The sequence below is a fragment of the Lichenostomus cassidix genome, chromosome Z (genome assembly GCF_008360975.1).
Source record: "Lichenostomus cassidix isolate B80296 chromosome Z, HeHo_3.0, whole genome shotgun sequence".
Taxonomy (NCBI): Eukaryota; Metazoa; Chordata; class Aves; order Passeriformes; family Meliphagidae; genus Lichenostomus; species Lichenostomus cassidix.
The window spans coordinates 32,808,311-32,829,777 of NC_139511.1; the positions used below are offsets into that span (position 1 = coordinate 32,808,311).

The window sequence follows — 21,467 nt, forward strand, 5'->3', positions numbered from 1 at the left end:
TGCAGTTTGAGGTAGAACTTAGCTGATTCAACTGAGTTATATTAATGTGAAAATCCAGAGCCAGCCTTTGCTCTCACTTTTCACAATAAGGTGGAGCATGAAGCACAGATTCTCTGAAGCTTTGTGGCATTGGAAACCATAAAGCAGAGGAAAGCTAGGAATCAAAGTCTGTCAATAAGAGAATTGCAGTTACGGAAACCAGATTTCATTACACCTGTCTGTATGAAAGGAATAGTAAACATAGGGTAGAAAAGTGTGTTGGGACTGTTGGCTGATGTCTGAATTAGATACTTAAACTGATTTGGCCTCCTCTGTGGTGTAATGGGGAAGAGAAGGAAAGCACAAGGCCCACAGAGGAATTATACTAGGAAACACACCTGCATGATGTTCCGTTTCTGTAATTTGAAATATTGAATATACAACTGAGAGGTCTTTCATTTTTGGGGTTCTATATTTAAACTTCTAATTAGCTATAGAATCCACTTTATAATGTTATTTAAAGTATCTCTAACACATGGGGTAGTTCTCTTCTATAAGACATGTTTTTTCCTTTCTGGAAGTCATACGCTATAATCTTTTTTGTAAATTGGCTAATCTTATGTTCAGTGTGAATTAAAACTTCCTGAAAAACCTGTGTTTCCTGGCTTCTTAGACCATACTTTGCAATCAATTTTATTTTTTAAGACATGATTTTATACAGGGAAAAGCATCTGCCATTTTGTAGTAAGGACAAAAAGCCCGAGAAGCCTAAGACTATCATTCTGGCATTCTCCATCATGAATAATCACATCTCCCCAGAAAATGCCCGAAGTCCATGTAATACTTAATGTTTGGGACAAAGTGCTATCTGCAGAGAGAATGCCAAGGACAAATGTGCTAGGCGTACTTGAACATTGCCATCCTGTTTCCTGGGAGAGTTCAGGCTGAGCCTTGCTATGTGTAGTCTTCACTGTTTGTCTTCTGTATGTCAGATGTGTATGTGCAGTGCAATCCATTCAGTAAAGCTGCCATACAATAAATATGTGTTACACCATCAAATCAGATTGCTATGTGTATGAAATAATTAAGGACTCCTATTCTGCAGCATTAATTACTTGAAATACTTAAAATCTAGTAAGTTAGTAGCTCAGAGGCAGAGAAAAGCTCCTGTGAAATCTAAGAACTGGCTGAAAGTGAACACAAGCAGAGGAGATCTGTTTGTTCCATTAACATATCTAAATGTTGTACTTGAATTCTGGGTGGAGCTTCTAATCATGCAGCTGTCCATTTTCTTCAGAGGAAAGAAAAGGATGCTATTCTCTCCTGTATGAATGGTTTAGTATAAAGAAGAGCAAGTAATGAACAGACATGCTAATGGCAGAATTTAATTTTCAAGTTCATCTTTGCCACACAAAACAGTCTTGCACTCTGATGTCTTTTGGACCAACAGTTGCCACAGCACACTGAACGACAGAGCAAGGATTATATTCTAGCTCTGTTCTTAACATTATGCACAGCTTACTGTGTACTCCCTTATTAAAAAAAGCCTTTAAGCTGCGTTCCTTGAAGTGATATGTTCCAGTGAGCTCTTGTTCAGAATTTTGGCATACAGATTCAGAATACTGTCTTGAAGATCTTACTAACATTTTGCTTTGGACATGCAGATTTTACAGACTTCTTGCTTCCTTTCTGTCATTCCACAGACACGTAGTTTGCATGTCTGCTCATGTCCAGAATTGTTTGGCTGGGCTGTTTGGGGGTACCTTGTGTCCAGGAGAAACTGATCCAGTTTCTTGGAATATGCTTCATTCAAATCATACTAGACTCACTGCAAGACATCACTGAGTTATGTAATTTTCTTTTAAAATACAATGAGTGAGGCAGTATCTTGCTGCCCCTGCCTCATTAAACATGAACTAGTGGCTGTAGATTTTTCAAGAATCTAATTTCTTCTTTTTGACCAAGGCAATTCAAAAGAAGCACATCTTGTCTTTAAGTCTTTCTCTGCATTGAAATGTATATCAGGCTTTAATCCTTCTAGTCTTTCTTCATTCCCAGTTATTAATCCTACCAGGAATGTTTTCTGTTACTGAGTAAATTGGGGAGGAAGGGTAAGTAGGCCAGTATTTCCATTATTCGTGTTGCATAATAGATCTGCCCCTCTCTGACTGTATTATGCATGACTGACCTTTCGTTTGGGACTGGTTTATTAGACTTCATTTCAAGTATTTGCCAATAGTTACTTTGTCAGTCATGTTAGACTTTAAGTATGAATCATGTTCGGAGGCTGAACCGCATTTGTACATCCTGAGCACATTCACTCGTCAGTGCACAATTGGAAGACCTGTAGGAGTGGGTGGCCTCAAGCTGTAACTTTTTAAAATCCCATTGACAGGCGGAAGAGGAATGCTGCTTTTGAATTGTCTCAAGTAGGAAAATGGTGGAAAGTTTCAGTGGGTTTTTATTTGCTTTTTAGTTAATATGAGTGCATTAAAAAATGGGAATGGTAAGGCCACCCTAGCTCCCTTTCTCAGAGTAGTCTGTTCAAGTTTGTGCTAGTATTGTGGGAAAGATGCTTTTACTGTGGTAAGGAGTAAATGTGGAATACCTCCTCTTAAAGAAGACTACATCGGTGATAGTTATTTGCTATAGTGCTTATTTTTAGATATATAATTGTCTTGGGTAGAAGAGGGATAGGCACAGAGAAGCATAGTAATTAATTACTACGAGGCAGTAGTGCCAGACCAATTGTTCAATTTGTAAAGTAGCAAGCTAAATCTGTAGCTGAGTAGCACCTGCATCTCAAAAAATCTGCCAGGCGTTGAGTGGAAACTGCTGGGTACTTGGCACTTCTGAGAACCTGGCAACCTAACTTTCCATCTGAGTTTTGAGATGCTTCTAATATAAGGGCCCTAACTTGAGAAGCCACAAGAGACTGCTGTATTGAATGTTTTCTGCATTTTAATGGACTGTGACTTAACAAGTAAATGAAAAGCCTCACAGTGACATGAATCTCTAGTCCCCACTGATTTTAAAGTGCAGATCCCCAGACTAGTTTATATATAGATGTTGCTACTTGATTTATTTGTTGTAATGAAAACAAACCTATGGAAGTTTGCTGAAATTTCTCATTGTTAGCAGAATACTACAGAAGAAAAACGTGACTTACAGTCAAAATTTTGTTATTTACCTTCAGATATCCCAGTCTAGAGAATGATGTTGTCAACAAGTACTCTTTCATAACTACAGCAGTTCCTTTGTTTCTGTACCCTCTTTCTTTTGATCTTCATCTAGCTCCTCAATATTTCCTGCAACTATCTTTGGGAATATTTAGATATATTTCAGCAAAACTTTTTTATGTTGTAGGTTATGTATTGTGCTTTCACTTTCCCTCCTTAAGATTTTTTTGTTTAAAACCAAGCAAATCTCCCACCCAGTTATTTTATCATGCATGTTTCATAAGTGTAGTTTATTTTGTTCTGCTGTGCTCTGCCTTGCTTCTCCTCTTCATCTGTTCCCCCAGTAGAACAGCAGCCTTTCCAGTTACCCCCAGTGTAGCACTAACCCTTCCTGTTACCTTTCTGCCTCTTCCTTTCTGCTGCTTATATCTTAAAATAGCGGTAGTGATTGGTACCACTGTTGTGATTCTGTTAGTTGGACCCAGAATTTGAAGGCTGATGGATAATGTTAAATAATAAAGTCCTTTGTCAGATGGTACAGGAGAAAAACTAACTATTTCGGTTCTAAAAGCCAGGGGAAAAGTTGATAGCTCTGCAAAAACTGACTGTAGTGCCATTTTTGGGGAAGGGAGTTGGTATGTGTTACAAATCACAGAATTGTTTGTATTGAAAGGGATCTTTAATATAGATTCGGACACTCCTGGATGCTCTTTGTTAACCTATGTATTGGTCCTATATGTTGGTTTCCTATGACTAGCACCCTAGTAAGCAGACATCTAATTCCCAAGTGTAAAGTTTTGTTGCAGAAAAAGCTGTTATGTGTCCCAAAAAAACCTGTTACAAAAGCATGTGCTTGTTCCAGTCTCTAGCAGTTGATGTACTTTCATTTCCATATGTGTTTGAAGAAGTCACGTAGCATGTACTTACCGGAAGCTTTACAATGGAGTAGCACTGCAGCTATTGCTAATTTAGTAGTTCAAGTTGAGCTCAAATGTGGAAGTGGTTTTTTGTTTGTTTCGCTGCCTTTTTTTTTTTTCCATGTAGCTGAGAATCCTCTAGAAGGAAGATTCACATATATCCAGAAAAAACAGCTTGTTTTGCAGAAACTGGTATTCTGAGCATGTGTTCAATAACACAGTTACTAATAATATGCGGCTACAAAAGGAGCAGAAGTCCATCACGTGACAAATTAAGAGCAGTAACTTCACAGAAAAGCTTCTAAAAGACTTTTCACTATTTCATTGTTTTTATTGGTATTTGTACACTTACAGAATACTTAATTTTTGATAAACTGCATTTTAAATATTACAGTAAAACAGGACAGTCATCAAGAAGTGAATGCATTTTGGATTATTGTTTCAGAACTTTTGCAAAAATCCTAAAAATTGTTTCTTTTTCCATCAAAACACCAGTACAGTATTAGTGAGTGAAAGTTTATAACCACTGATTGTTACTACTGGTGTTACCAGTGCTGTTTAAATTTTGCAGCTGTCTGGCATATCAGTAAATTACAAAGCAAGTTAAACCAGCATTTTTTTTGAGAGTGGTAGCTTTGTGCACATCTCACTTGAGCAGCTGGAATGCTTGAGGTATCTATCTAGTTATATATACACAGCTGCTAGTTAATTTCAAATGTTCAAAGATGGATGTACATCTCTGTACAGATGGTGACATAAAAAGAGGATTCACTCTCTTTTGACAGATTTCAGCATTATTCACTAAATTGCATGTTCAAGAACTGCAGTTATTTCAGCACCACTGTGTGTTATTCTACTGCTCCTGACTCTTACCCCTCTTTACTCTTCTAGTTACTTCTGCCTTGTGTGCTGCCTAATGTAAAATACATTTATTGTTTGTAGTGGGGCTTTTTCCCCCTTTTTTCCATCTAGCTGATGTATGTCTTTTACATGGAAATTGAAGTTCTTTTTACTAATTGTTCTACCATCCCAGTTACAGAACTATGCAATGAGAGGGGGAGAGAGAGAGAGATACAAGGCTAGATAAAAGAGCAGGTGGAATCAAATACTGAAATACATTGTATTACAAGCAAACAGTGGTACTGGTAGCATTTCTTGATCTTATTTTGTTCCTGCTTTAAATATTTATGATATATTCACATGATGGAAGAAAGCCCCAAGCTGTAGGTTTAGAAGAAAAAGAAACCTTTTGTCATTCTAGAAGTATTTTGGTCAGGGTCCTTGAATAATATCAATTGTATTCTTCAGGATTGAATGCATTAAATAGAACTGAGACAGTTAACTGTAAATGTGCTAGGTTTTTTAAGTGTTAACTTTCCATTGAAGAAGTTAGGTTTTCTCAACTCTGCTTTTCCTTGTGCCCTTCAGAAATAATCATGTGGGGCTCAAAGACCTCAGTAGAAGTACCAAGGATAAACACATGAGGGAAGATCTAACCTGTTTCTCAAAAAGTTACCATGAACTAGGCTGTCCTTTGTTAACTCAGAGTTAAAACTGCTTCTGCCTATGGTCCTTCCAGTCCCAGGTCCTTCCTGACAGCTGTCAGACCATGGGACAGGTAGCAGTGTGTTGGTTTCAGACTGTATCTGGAAGTCGTCATGCCCTGACTATTGAGGAGTACAGTAAGTGCATAGCCTTGCCAGCATGCTCTGGTAATCTTACGGGCAGGAAACAATGGAATTCATTATTGCCTTCTATGGAGGCTTGGTTTTCTCGGAGCTGGCACAGATCCCAGATGTTTTATCCACCGTCCACTGTTGTAAAGAGACAGACCCTCAGGTACAGGACTGCTGATTTGATGACATTAAGTGAGAAACTAGTCTGGCCTTTAGTTAAGGCCTAGACAAACTGTGATTTCCTTTCCACCTTTTGCTGTATGATAGTCTTGACATCCCATGTCAGAATGCTTTTGTACTGTATTTAATCTCTGCATATGCTGTTAATGTAGAACTGATAATCACTTCATTAAAGCATACGTGTGTAAGATGTACATGAAATAAATATTATTTTCATTGTAAACTACTTATTTGTACATAGCCTCAAAAACATGCTTTATGAATTGTTGCATGTTGATACTCAGGGTTCTCATGAAGAATTAATGTCTTTCTCTTCTCTAATAATTTTCAGTTCTTCAGCAGTGAATTTTTGCCTTCAGAAAGAGGAATCCAAAATGAAAACGATTAATTTTACTTGTTTTCTTTCTTCTGACGCTAGAAATACTAAACAACTTCTTTTTAGGGAATTGCTGACAATGTTCTGGCATTTACAAGCAAGAAGATACCAAAACCAGTCCAAGAAATAATTAATTTTTAAATATTTTGAATTTTATTTATTTAGCTACATCTTCTGAATGGAAACACTGCCTACGTCCCTCTCCTTCACAAGTGCCTCAACCACATAAATGTGTTCACAGAATGAATCCAGCTTTTAATGCCAATAAAGATTTAAATTAAACCATGGGAAGGTAGTTCAGTGTAAAGGAGCAGTGCTTTAGACCACAGCACAGTATGCTGATTCGGTCATTGAGTCCTTTCTGTTTTCTGTCTTCAATCTGGATGTCCCAGAGAAGGAGGGCCATGTCTCTTAAAAAGAGCTTTTTCTGGAAGGTTGGGTTTATTAGGAGATTGTTCTCACTGGTTTTAAAAATACAGGCCTCATCTCAGTAGTTCTTAGGTTGAACTGCAGTGCAAGCTCCCTCTCGAGACGTGAGTCAAGAGTGGATCATAAACAAGCAGCTTCTGCAGAGCGTCCCTGGAAGGGAGCAAGCTGGTGGTGACAGGTAGCTGAGCCAGGGCACTGTGCCTTCTGCAGCTCTTCACATGTCAGTGGTCACGTCTGGCAGGGTTTGCCTGCCTGCTTTCTGGTGGGGGGAGAGCGGGGAGTGCTCTTATCTCGCGGTGCTGTGCTGGCTCGGAGGAGCAGATAATGAAACCCTTTGTGTCCTCCTCTAGAGACATGTGCTTCAACAGCAATGAGCTGTGCAGCTGCAGCCGTAGCAACAAGGGCCTGGAGAAAAGAATGAGGGCAGCTTCCCAATGCAGGATGGCTGGAGGGTTAAAGATGAGCAAATTAAATGGGTAGCATAGTATTTAGACAAACCTGTGTGCCTGTTATTCTTCCTAGGGATTTTTTTTTTCTTGCTTTAATTTTCACCCTGAGACTGAAATATATCCATGTGTCTTTTAGTACATACATGAATCAGTGACTAAAGACTTGCCGGTGTCTTTGCTGCTTTTAAGAGTTTTGATAGACTGGAGACATTTTCTGGAGAATTTGCACTGTTGTTTAATAAAGTGCACAGAGTTCATTGTCACCAGTTAAAGAGCATGAGAGAAGTCAGTTGGAGCTGATTTTTGTAGTGTAGGTGCACAAAATCATTAAAGATGCAACGGTTTAAGAAAGGAATTTATTTTTAAAAGTGTATTGATTCACAGGGGCATTTGCATTGGTGCTTCTAAAGTGGTTATGCTTTTTGTGAGAGATGTTTTCTAGAGAAATTGTTAAATGTTTCATTTTTAAGATGCAGCGATCTGATCAATTTCCATGGGAAGTTCCTTGAATGAGCTGGGGATAACTCTACTGATGAGAATACGAAAGGCTTCACTAATTAACTAGCTGTGGATAGTGATTTGCAAGCCACAGTTTGGGCTGCGTGTCTGGGAGAGAGGGGGCGTTTGTTTGAGGGAGAGACTGAATAATGAATACCTTAAACCAAATGATCTGTGTCTGAGTGGCAGACAAAGAGGGCTTTGGGGCAGTGACTGATTATTCTGTGTGAAAGGACCACAACCCTATCTGGCCTTCATGCTGAACCTCACATGTGAGCCATCACTCCTTAATTCTCCGAAAGAAAAGGAAAAATCAAATCAGCTTAGGAAGCAGGTGCACCTTGCCAGTGAAGGTGCTATTACTGACTGCATGGTGCTCATCTAGTTACTGTGATGAGGAATGGTGATAAGGAAATTTAGGTTATTTTAGTTCTGTTTTCCAGTCTTTGACAAATGCAATAGACGTTTTTTAACAAGTTAGGTACAGATCTCTGTTCTCCCTTCTACTTTGATACCTCCTAAATGCAGTCCGTAGCGTTTGTTCTACACGCTGATTGTAAGTCACAGCCCAGAGCAAATGGAGCAGCAGAAGTGGTGATTCCTGGACGTTCTCTGATCAGACCAAAATGCTGACCTGAGGCAATTGCAAATTAGGACCATATTCCCTTCCACTGACTGTGCTACACAGGCAATGTTGTCCTGCACGTGAGCTGGCTGAAAAGCCAGAATATCAACATCTTTAACTGTTCATGCAAAACTCAATTAAGCTTGATGGTAGAATCAATGAATTTCTAATTTTTTTGTTTCCCCTTTTTTCTGCCTTTCAGCCTAAGCACTGAAGGTAAAAGCTAAGGAGAACATGTTCTTTTTACTAGATGTATTTGTTGACTTGCTGTAAAGTGCGAAGGGAAAGGTCAGGTGCTAAAATACTTGGACACACCCCTATACTGAAATTGTAGAATTCTCTGTATTTTTTTTTTGTGAGAGGCAGGAAAAATGAGGGAAATGTTTTGCAGGGAGGGGATTTGAGGTTATACTTAAATATAGTTGTATCTTGTGCTCTTTTCAGAAGTTGCTGGTGAAACCAAAGGTACAGATTTAAAGTTTTACACCCTCTTTAGGAGGAGGGACTCTTACACAGTCCTTTCCCGTTATTTGAGAAGGAGTAACCATATTGGAAAAAGCATGCTCAAGAGCAACTGCAACTTTTATCTAAATGCGTACTTCTTACACCTTAATCTTAACTTTCAGATAAAAATGGTTATCCCAGGCAAAAGAATTGGTGTGTGGTTTTCAGTTTTTTGTTTCCAAACATACAGAGCAAATCTTTGTCAGCAGTTACAAGGAAAATGTCTCCCACCCCACCCACACACAGAGAAGAAAAAATGAACAGTTGTGTGACATTGGAGGAGATAGGACCTCATTCAAAACAGAGAAACTTTGTATGGTAGACTGAGTTGTCACTGTGCGGCTGCCTGGCAGTTTAGTCAAAGTAGGTGCTTCTTTCTTTTGAGTTTATTTATTTAAGTCAATTCTGCATGCAGATTTGATTGTACCCTTCAGCAAAACCCTAATGACTCACAAACAGACCTTTCACTGGAAAGGATTATACAAATGAAATACTGTGATGTTAGTAAATAACTCAAAGCAAAGAAAACCAGACAGAATTAAGACAAATATGAAGGTAGAAAACACCTTCCTTTATTTTCTGTGACAGAGAGGCTTCCACTGAATTTTACAGGTTTAATTGTCACAATAATGGGGATTTCACAGCAGTTCTGTAGTGTGCAGATGGAATGCTCACCACAAAATTTGTGAATGTCAGTATGAAGATATTTACCAGCTGTAAATACCAGCTGTATATTTCAAAAACACTACAGTGTCTTTTTCAAAGTATCTGCAAAGCTACTTAGGAGTTCATGGTAGCTGGGGATAGGGGAAAGTATCTCCACAGAACAAGAGAAAATAATGCATCTTCTCTCAAAGTCAAAATATCTTCCATTGTACCTCTTTTGTAAAAGGCAGTGTGCTAGTTTGGGCTGTTTTTGTCTTTCCAGAACTTGTCTAATGCCTGTTTTGTGGTCATGTGCTACAGTAGCCCTTGAGAGAAAATTAATCTGTGGTACTAGCCAGTGGTTTGTATTTCCAAATTGCTGTAGTGAGGGCATGGGACAAGTTTCACTGTGTTAAATGAGACTAGGTCTATGTTTTAAAAGGGAAGCACATGCTGACTGTCTCAGTACCAGTAAAAGGAGCGGATTTGTGTATTAGGAAACTCTAATGGTTTGTCTTGTTTCTCTTTAATAACAGCTGGAGCCAGGATGAAACTTCTGAATATATATTTACCTTGTGGTCTAAGGAACTAAGTATTCGCCAAGAGAAATAACTGATTAAGTAAGTTTACCTGTCAGAAGAGTAGAATAAAACACCAGATGGTGAGAGTAGCGTAGGAGGTTCTGGAAAAGCATTTGTTTTCCTATCTTAGACTTGAAAGCATCTGATGTGAACTCTATCAGGAGCTAAGCATTGTAATTTACTGTGCTGTCTGGCTTGTTTAGGTCTTGGAGAAACCTGGTAGTCCTTCCTGATACAAAGACCTGCAATGGTAGCCACTGCCTTTTTTCTTAGGGCTTGGTCTTGTATGTTACAAAAAATTGCCTGTTGTGTTGGCTGTCTAAAAAATCTGTAGTTGATCTTTAGTAAAGGAACGTGTATTTCCCTGTTTCAAGTGGGTTAATAGTTGTGATTGATATGAAAAACCTTTAAGTCTTCATCTTTATATTTATTGAGATTCTTACTCAGTGTGGCAGCAGCATTCTTCTCATAGTGAGGCAGCACAAGTATTACACTTCACATGTGTTATTCAGGACTTTTCAAGTTATCAGCAGAAGTAATCCATGCCTTGTGATTGCTTTGGTGTGAGAAATACTGTGGTCAAAATATTGTTTCTATTTTAGGCTTCGCTCAGGTTTTCTGTTTCGTTTAGAAGGTTGGGAAGTAGAGGGAAGTATTGTGTGTGTGTGTGTGTGTGTGTGTGTGTGTGTGTGTGTGTGTGTGTGTGTGTGTTTCATTTGCCTTCCTTACCTGTTGGCAAGCAGGTAACAAACTAAAATAGTGTAAAACAAATTGCTTGGAGTCAGTATGCCTCTGATCAGTATCACAATTGCTGATTCTGTTTTCAAATATGTTTTCTTACAAATTAGCTCATTTCTTCTCTTTCCTCCCTCCCAAACATATTCTCCAGTGCTAGATCTTTCATTCAGTATGGATAAGCAAATATTGCCAGGTAACGTGATGGCCAAATTGAAGTGCCCACAATGGGGAAAAGAATGTAACTTTGATTGCTGTGCAATCTTGCGGCAATAAGATTTTATTTCACGCTGATAAAGTCTGCTGTAAGTACATCCTATTTTGACCAATAAAAGATTTAACATTTAGTGAATCCTTCTTCCTCGCCATATGTGTTCAATGGAGGAGAGAAGTACAGATATTCTTGAGGAAGAAGAGAAAGCAAGAAGTATGTAAGAGAAGTGTCTGAAGACTGTGCTGGGCTAGTGTGGAGACCTGGACAGCACAGAGCACGAGCAGAAAGCACAGGCTCCTCTGTTAACAAGACTTTTGGGAACATACATACAAAAGGAGTCCATAGCAACAAGAATATAGTTCTTCTAGTTCTCTTTGAATGGCTGATTTTCACCATTGCTGTGCAAAGAGGTGAACACAGTGAGAAAGGGCTACTTGGCTTTTTTTTCCTCTATTTTGTTTTCCAACTTTTGGCTCCTACCCCTACTGTCCCTGGGATTTAATATGCCTGTTTCAGTGCAAAACTGTGGAAAAACAGAGACAGCACAAAAGGAGAAGCACTAGAGACTGAGAATTAGGCAGCTTGACACACCTTGAGGGTGATTGTTTTGTTTATTTGAAATATCAGCAGAAGGATAAAAGTTGCACACAATTCTGACAGCAGTTGTAGCCTTAACAGCGGCATACTAGTGCGAGTATCTTGAGGATTATGCTTAGTATTTTGGGAGTCACTTTTCCCAAATTCCGTATCCTCTGTCACTCTAGTATCTGTATTTCTTTGAGATTTGAGCTGTACCAGTTAGATCATCCTACAGAAACTAGATACATAGACAAGAACAACAGAATATTTATTAGTTAAAAAAAACCCCAAAACATATGGACTGCATCCATGGCAAAAATGTCAAGGTAGATTTTGAAACAGGGAAAATTACTACAAAGCCTTGGTTAATTTATTTTCAAAGAAAACAATTTATTGTATATTTTTACTTGGAATGTAACTCATAATGAAAATAACAGTAAAAGGCTAGTGATGTGTGATCTCTCCCAACATGCGCACCTTCCAGATGCTTATTTGTATTTCTTCCTGTAGTTTGCCTTTTCAAAAGTGAGGAGATGGAGAAAATGTTCTTTGAAAAAGGGTGGGTAAGAAGTGAAGGGGAGGGGGCGGGATGATAAAGTGCATGTGAACTGTAGGAAAATGAAGGGGCATATTTTTCAGACTTAGCTGGGTTAGTCATCAGAATAACGTTATAAGGGCACTAATGGATACTGCATCATTTGTTTTCTTCAAATGGCATTTGAATGCCTATTTTAAAAAATAAGTGATAAAAACAGACTATGGGTTCAAGATCTTCAGTTATTACTTTAATGTCTCTTTGTGTGCAGTGTTGGTTAATGGTGTTGTGGAAGCCTTCTGAGACTGTAAACACACCGGCCCATTTATCACTGTTTCTGTTTGTAACTAGAAATTCCAAAGCAGGCCATCTGTAATTAATCTGGCATTTATCTGCACAATGAACTTTCAAAATTCAGGGAGGTTTTTTCTACTTCTTAGTTTACAAAAGAAAATAAATTAAAAGCCCCAGCAAAAAACCCCACCCAAAGAAAAGAAGACTGAACATTTGGATAAATACAAAGTGCAAGCATATTAATGGCCACAGATCAACCAATGACTTAATGATCTATTTATTTGTTGTTTTTAAAATCTACTTTAAACTTAATCGTTCTTGGCAAAGACCAATTATGCAAATAAATGCAGTTCTAACAAATACATCCATCAGAAAACAGGATGTTATTATTTTTCCAGGTAGCTTTTGTAGGTCACCATTAGTAATTAAGCTTTCTTTCCAAGCCATGTTTTGTTTCTTTAACCTGTTTTTCTTGTGCAGCTTGTCTCACTTACAAGGCTTTTGACTCCTACTCATAATCTCAGACTAAGTATAAAGTCTATATCTTGAGAAAAAGATTAGGCATTTTAAAATCCTATTATGTCGTATGAAAATCCTTTCAAAATAGAATAGAAAATTCTAGTGACTTGCACAAACCCTTGTATTAATAAACAGTGAAAAATGAAGTGTTATCTGGCACAATTCCGGTCCTGTTGCCTGTTTGCATTCTTTCATGTTTTTGAGAAATCTTTGCTTGGTGTGTACCTGGCAAGTAAGCATTGATAAGTTTAACAGCTGCATATGTGCTATATTAATGCTACCTAAAAGAACAGACTCGCTGTATCCATTAGTGGTTTTTTAAAAGGTTGTACAATGAGTTTTGTCAAAGAGCTGCTGAGGATACTGCAGAGCTTTTATAAATACAGAAGATTGACAAAAGGGTGATGAAACTACTAAGAGTACACAAAATTTGGTAACTTTGTACTCCTAAATCCCCATGTGGATACTGTAATTTTGCATGTCTAGTAGAGAAGTAGTTTCTGTGGATACTGCAGCCACTGTAATATATTCATATTATATATCCTCACTACAGTCAGTCTTTCCCACCTAAAGAGGGATTTAACCTGGTCTTTTCTTCAAATTACGTTGGTTGAGAAGTAACATGTGAAACTGCCAGACATGCAGAGGACCACTTGTTATGTTTGTTATGAGCAGTAAAACTGAAAGGATTCCCTTGAAGAATAATGTGATTTTGTCATGAAATGATCTGAATATGTTTTTCTAGTTGTATTGCTAGAATGCAATGAAAGCAGATACCAAGGCAGATGTGTAGACGTTTTTTTTTAATCTATCACAGATTAAAGTAATCAGCAGTATGTATTCAGTGGGCTTTTTTCAAGGCAGACTGTTCTCACAGAACTGCAGAATTCTGTGAGTAGAGTACAGAAAAACTTCTGCTGAAGCACATATCTGTTGCTTTCTAAGAAAAGATAACATATTTTACTTTCGCTGTGTCTGTTCATAAAACTGTAAAAGATTAAAGTACAGAATTTTAAAAACTAATAGATATTTTTGGCCTGTTGAAAGGGTCTCTGTGTTTAGCATCTCTAAGCAGTGTCAAAGCCACACCTCTCTGAGAAAACATGCATTGAAATCCATAAAATGGTGTAAATGTGCCTGCTTAGAATGAAGTTGACTGAGAATGTGTTTGGCTGTCTTGAGTTGTAAAATAATACTGTTGCGTGCCTTTGTTTCCCACACAAACAAAGAAGAGGAGGTCAGGAGACTTCCTTAGAGCCTGTGCCTGCCATGAGCCTCCTGTTTGTTTGGTTTTAGCAATTAAACTAATTCCTCTTAAATACTAGAAATAGAATTCATGATAATTGATTATACTCAAAGATCCTCATATATATGCATGATGTTATTTTACAGTAACTACCAGCCTTTGCTGTGACAGTCCTATCTCAAAACTGACATCACAAATTTGATTGAAGATGGTGAATTATGCCTGTGTTAGAATGATGAGAATATATAAAGTTCAGGGAAAAAACTGTAACTTGCTCATGTGCTTGGTGCTACTTCTCAAAGTTTTTGCTAAGTCTTTGAATGGTTACTGAATCAATTTTATTTTTTTGGTATTGTAGCTTTTTAACGTACATTAAGGACCTTTCCTTTTCTTCCCCTACCGAATCACATGCTGATATTGCGACTACTTGCCTAGTGACACTGTTATACAATTTTGGGGGGCGGGGAAAGGAAGTGTTTTTTCCATAATAGCTTTCTATTTTTTCCCTATACCATTTAACTTGGGTAAATTGATTAGGTCTGTATTAGAGTAGTAAGTGGGGGGCCTGGAGTCTGGGTGTCAAAGTACAGAAGTGCTGTTTTGCAAACCTGCCACAGAAATTAATTATCCAGTTATGTCAACAATGTCATTTGTGTTTTGGGCATAATTACTTTTCTAAATTAGGTTATGTTTTATGCTTCCATCTTTCATCTGAAAGCATGACCATGCAAATAAAAACCTTCTATGTTTGATAAATAAACTAGATAATGTAATCTCATGTTTATCCTTTATAATTTAATTTTGATTTTTCAGTTATTGGTGTAAGCACTGTACTGGTCTCTTAATTGCTCTCAGTGACTGAAAATATTCATTTAACATAACTCTTTATCTAGTATCAACTAAATGAGAAATCCATGTCTATGTTCAGCTTAGGCACATCTGTTTCCCTTAAGAGCAACAGTAAAAGAGCAGCATTTCCATGTCTGTGAAATGGACAGCTGTCATACAAAGGTGTCTGAGTAGACAACATGTTCTGAGCTTCGCTGTGCTATGTAGTAGCTATTGATAAGTAAGTCAATATTTTATAATAGAATACATTTATGAGCACAGTGCTATTACAAAGCTTTTTCTTACACCAAATCTTAAGTCCAGATTTTTTTGTTGTTACTACAACTATATGGAAATAGTTATTTTAGTTTTGATATGATGCACTTCTGACTTCTTTGTGCTGGGTATCAATACACTGCATTCTTCAGCAGGAAAAACATGTCTGACTAATTTTTAGCTAGGTACTATGGCATGACTCTGCTTTGCAATTGTCACATTCTAAGAACAAAGTTATATCTAGCTCTTGATGCCCAGCTGTGAACCCTACAGAGATGGCCATGCAGGGGTTGACATACAGAATTTGTGAGGGGCAGGGACACGTCTGGCATGGGGCCATGCTCTGAGGCTTGGTGAGTTGGGGTCGTGTCTGTGTAGGGAGTTGCAGTAGCTGGCCCAGACTCACTTTGTGCCATCTGCTCCAGAGTGCTGTGTGATGTAGGTAATGCTGCTGTCACACACAGCCATGCTTGGCACCTCTGGAGTTGCCATCATGGGATGTGGATTAAGTGTAGCACAATGATTAAGCATGAAATCACATCTCAGACAGCTAAAAACCTACCTCTTCTGTAGGCATAGTGTACTTAACAGAGGGCAAACCTAGCCTCATGTCCCGTGTATGTTCTTCATTGCCTTTTTTTCCCCCCTTTCCATAATATGCTTCCTGATTTCTTAGTTTATAAATTGGTCTCTAATCTGGAATAACGTTAAGAACAGACTTTTAAAGGCAGAAGTTGCGTAGGAACATGACTAACTGAAAGCTAATAGGAATTAAGCAGCAAATGCTGTCTGGCCTTGAGCTAAAGAGTTAAATATCCTTATGTGGGGACGGGGAAGGATTGTGATGTTCTTTTGGGGCTTTTTTGGGTTGTTACGATTTTTTGGAAACATTTTATGTTGTTGTGGTAGCTATTTATAGTAATTCAGGATAGAATTCTCTGATCAGTCCATGAAAATGAACCTGATAAGAAAGGCTGGGCACCTTGTTAACTTCTTAATTTTTTAATGAAGTTGGGGTCTATTTAAGACTCCAGATAGCACAAGCACTGTGTTTGACTTTGTATTCACAACATCTGTTTCTGAAGACTGGGTAGGAGGACATAGAGTTTTTTGAACTACATTTAATTGAGAAGCAGATGGCTTTGTTGTGAGTTGAGTTTTAGCATACAGAAAGCATCTTCTACCAATAATAAGGTTAACAGTTTACCTTCATGGTTCCTGGATTAATTGACAAAAAAAATCATGTTGTTCAAATTGTATTTTAAAGAGATTGTATTTAGAAGCTGACATGACTCAGCCTTGCAAATGTCATGCTCTATCTCCAGTGAATATAATTTTTATTGTGTGACATGATCTTAATCTAGAATGTATAGGGAAAAAAGAATAGAAAGGGTGTTTCAAGTGCAAAATATGCTTAAGAGCAAATAAAAAACATTTATAGGAAACAGAACTAGCGGCAGGTGGATGAGCGTATCAAAGCCAGTTGGCTGAAGTAGTTCTGCAGTCACAATGAATGAGTAAATGTAATGCAGGTGAATCAGGTTTGTGGGGAGAAAAACAAAACCTTAGTAGTCTACATATCCATCTGTTTTCTCCTCCAGCTTTTACAAACGTCAGCTGCCTGCACTGAAGGTGCTTGCAGAGGTACGTAGCATCCATGAGGCCGTACATGGGGGCTGGAAAGCTGTGTGAGGGTCGCTGGCCCAGGGCTTGCCTCCTGGGGGGAGGTCTGCAGGAAGCTGGATTGGATGCCCAGTGGCTGCACACACCCACTCTCTTGCACCCCTGGCCAGGAACCTACTCCGGATCTTGCTGGTCTACCTGTTGATCTGGTTGTTGTTCCCTGCCGTCACACAGCCCAGATCTTAAACAAGCCAAATGCTTCTAGTTCACAGAAAACTTTCGAGCTAATGGTGAAATAGACACAACAAAGAGAGTTGTTATCTTGAGGGCAGGCAAGAGACTACCTGCTGAATCGAGCTGTATCCTGAAAAGTTTCGCTGGCTGTGTTCTGAGGAGTGAAACAGAAAGTGTCCAGGTTTAATGTCTCGGTCCTCGCATGCTTATTAATGTAATACATAGCAAATAATTTGCATCACAGAGAGCAGAGGGTTCTTTAGTTTGATAAATGGTATTTTTAACAATTCATTTCATAGGAATGTATTTTTGAAAGTTTAAGAAATTGAGGTTTGGTTGATTTTTTTTTTGTTTTTATAAAAGTACCTCGAAACCCAGAATGTAAAAGAGCAAGTTTTTTATGTTATGAAGCATGTTTTAAGTATGTTTAAACACATTCTGTTAGTAGGCTCCTTGATAAAGTTGGACAATTTGTGACATAAGGTAATCTGCAATTTATTGGTGAATTGTTGGCTGACTGAATTTACATCAAGTTATATCCTCTCTGTGAATATGCTTGTTTTTTAAGAGGATGTTTCTAACAACATACTATATTTGTATTTTCTGTCTGTTGTATGACAATACAATTTTGAAGTAGCTGTTGTTAATATAACTAGGAGTTCATTGTAGAGTTCAAATAGTATCATCCCATGGTTATTTGGTGTCAGAGTACTCTTTTCACAGTACCTATTTACTTCCTTATGGTGAAACGCTAAGAATTGAGATATTTAGGTTTTCTTTCATATTTAGTGGACAAGTGCTGCAAGTGGTTTATAGTTTTGTCAGCAGCTTTCAGTTTTGGGGGCTGAAATGAACCTGTTTAACATTTACTGGTATGAGCAAGCTAGTTTAAAGCTCATAGGAAAAATTACTTGTAACCTTGACACATGTTTATTCTATGTTTTTCTTCTCTCTGGATACCTGTCAATGTAGGTGATACCCACATCTGTGTATGTGGGTGCTCCCTGTGAAAGCCAAACCATTTGAGATTTGCAGTGGTTTTACATTGGCTGTAGAACTCCAGGTGAGTTTTACTCTGCCACTGAAATATGACCCCACAGGGTGTTTGCCAAATGGACATTTTTAACAGTAACGGCCTTGAACTTCTTGTGGGTGCACAGGGAACACAAATTGGTGTTCCTTGGCAAGATAGGCAGGTTTTTTCTGAAGAGACAATCTCGTTTTCGTTGAGTTCAGATTTCAGAACGGCAGTAAATGTACTGCTGAGAATATGTACTTTGTTAAAATGTTTCTGGAACATTTTGAAACTCCCTATTTTGTACAGCACTTGGTTTCTTAGGTAGGTCAATAATCCTGGTATCTTTGTTGAAATGGCATTTAACTGTTGAAAATTTGTGCACTATGTATTTTTATTTTAAGCTGACTATATATAGTTAGTTATTTTTCTGCATATGTAGGAAAGATGGTATAGTGTCTTTTAGGTTTAAAATTGGGCGTCTCTACCTGATTTCCTATTTTATTTTTCTAAATTTTAATAAATTATAATTGAACTTTGTTAAAGTTGTTCATGTTGTGTGGTGTATAAAATACCATGTGGCAGGTGAACTAAGAGAAGTCATGGATGTAACGTTAACTAAAAAGGGTTTTATTAGTGATTAAATGGTGATCAAATTACTATTAGTCAGTGATTGAATGGAAATTAAATGGTAATCAATTAAGCAGTAATTGAATGCAAACTAAGCAGTGATTTAACCCAATTTTCAAGAAGGGTGAGAAGGATTGATAGCTGTAGGCCGGTCTCACTTCAGTATTTGGTATGAGAGTTATTGAAAAACATCTTAAGGACGTCACAGTCATTGGTCACAGCCAGCATGAGTTCATGAGGGGAAGGTTCTGTTTGGCAAACTTAACTTTCTTTCACAAGGTAACCCACCCCAGCACTCCAAGGGAAGCCAGTTGATGTAGTCTTCTTGGATTTCAGTAAAGCTTTAGACACTGTCTCACAATGTCCAGCCCAGCTGGACAAACACATCATGTGATGGGTGAGCAGCTGCCTCAGGGGTTGGGCACAAAGGGTTACAGTGAATGGGGTGACATCAGATGGGTGACCTGTCACTGGGGGGGTTCCACGGGGCTTCATCTTATAGCCACTGCTCTTTAATATGTTTAAAAATTGTCTGAATGCAGATATTAAGTTGCATTATGTAAAGTAAGTTTACCAATTAAACTAAATTAGGAGGAGCTGTGAACTCCCTTGAGGGTAAAGAGGTCTGGATAGAGAGCTGGGCAATCACCAGCCATATGAAAGTTAACAAGACAAATGCCAGATTCTGCATCTGGTCCAAAGTAATGCTGCTTGAATATACCGACTGGGGAGCAAGAGTCTGAAAAGCAGCCATCCAGAAAGAGAGCTGGAAAGAGATCTGGGGTTTGGTTTTATGGAAAGTTGAACATTATTTAACAGCATGCCCTGGCAGCTTGGAGGACCAGCTGTGTCCTCGGGAGCATCAGGCATAGCATTGCCAGCTGGGCAAGGGAGGGGATTGTCCTTCTCTGCACTGGGGCAGCCTCACCTCCAGTGCTGGGGACAGCTTTGGGTTACACAGTTTAGGAAGGACATAAAACTGTTCGGGTGGGACAGGTGACCAAGATGGATTTCTGAAGAGTGGCTGAGGTCACTTGTTCTGTTCACCTTGGAGAAGAGAAGGCTGAGGGGGTGACCCCATCACAGTCAGCTCAGGCTCTGTTAGCTCCTGGTAAGACATGGCCTAGATTCCTTAGTTTCTCTGAAGATATGTATTGCCTAGAAGAGTTTTGCTCAGCAGGACTGACTTCAGTCAGACCTGCTTATTGGTGTTGTCTGAATCAAAGCACTTTTCACTCAGGATGGGTGCATCCATCACAAACTTGGCAAACAAAAAACTTGATCTCCAGCCGAAAAATTAGTAGGCATCCTCTGTCAATCACAAAATGAAAGCAAGGATTTTCAAGATTTTGTTTGTAGTTACATTTTTTTCATACTCTGATTGTGGAGATAAACATTTTATCAGTGTAAGCAGCAACAGCTCTCTGTGGTCAAGCATTTATTTGAAAGAGTAAATGAAATACTCAAATTCAGCTGAGTATTAAGGATAATTTGCAGTGAATTCCAACTTGGGAAAGGGAGAAGCAAAGAGCAGTAATTCCTTTTAATTAGTATGCATTATTAAAGTGCATTGTCTGAATAAAGCTTAAGTTTGAAGATAGTTACAAAAGAGGATATTTTGGGAATTACAGTATTTCCTCTATGATAAACAACCCTGTATAGGTACTGGTGAGGTATGAGATATGGCTCTTTGCGTGTGTAATGGCTTAGTGTGAGTAACTGCAGGTATAAAAAAATCTGAAGCGTTTCTGATTTTTTTTCCCTTTTCTAAATTTCATTCTGTTTTGGAAAATGAGTAGTCCTTCCAGTGAAAAACCAAAATGTGCTGTTGACCTTAAAAATGTTATTTCGTACTGACTGCAACTCTTATGTATGATTTTTTTTTTTTTTTTTTTGACAGGTGACCTCAGAAACTTATTTCAGTTTGTAGCTGTTCCCCTTAATACATGCTGGCTGTCTGAGGTTTGTAGAGGTAAAAGCTTGTTAGCTTTCTGATGGTTTTCATATTTGCTGGATATAGCATGATGGCTTTAGCAATAGGAATGAAATACTTTATGATAGCTGGAGTTACTAATTTTAGGTTGTTTGTATGGCTCCATATGGGCATGTGCATGCACATGCAGTCAGAGTATTTAGTAGGTTTCTTGAATGTAGAAGTGGCTAAAAGGGGTTGTCTGTGCTGTGGAAGTCTAAAAGCTCTCTATGTATACTTAGTAATTGTATTTCAGTTTATCGTTTCCTTTGTACTTAAGTGTTACAGATTTCGGACCTTCTTATGTGCATTATGGCATGCTTAAATTATGGTCCTTGGACCAGATTTCTTCTTTGCTATGGTTATGTGTAGATTTTCCTTTACTTTAAGTGACTGAAGAAATATCTGGAGGCTGGGGGAAAAAACATTTCTTGAGATACACTTCTAGAAGATGAAACCTGACCCTCCTGTCTGGGCATCACTTACTGCTGTGTTTTACAAAATACTGTGCTAGCTAATCTCTGCCTATTGATGGAGAATAAGAAAAAGCTTACCATTTTATTATTTTTTTCTTTTTCCACATGGTCTGGTCTAACACCACACATAATGCTGTGGTAAGGATTTTTACATGTATGCAAGTTTCTGGCTAGAGCATTCATTCTGAGACTTGCTTTGTGAATCTACTGATGCTGCTCCCCATTTTTACCTTTAGAACAAAAGCGAAACGGG

General features: G+C 38.3%; 1 protein-coding gene across 5 annotated transcripts in view; it reads left to right on the forward strand.

The window, feature by feature from the left end:
* Nucleotides 1-21,467, forward strand: part of CDC42SE2 (CDC42 small effector 2) — an 83,800-nt gene that overhangs the window by 18,859 nt on the left and 43,474 nt on the right. Inside the window, exon 4 of one of the 5 annotated variants that reach the window (XM_085043629.1) lies at nucleotides 20,667-20,738. The exons of 3 other annotated variants lie outside the window; for them this stretch is intronic. The gene's annotated coding sequence lies outside the window, so the exon portion shown is untranslated. The remainder of the gene's footprint in view (nucleotides 1-20,666; nucleotides 20,739-21,467) is intronic. One more of the 5 variants, XM_085043630.1, reaches the window with a different exon arrangement.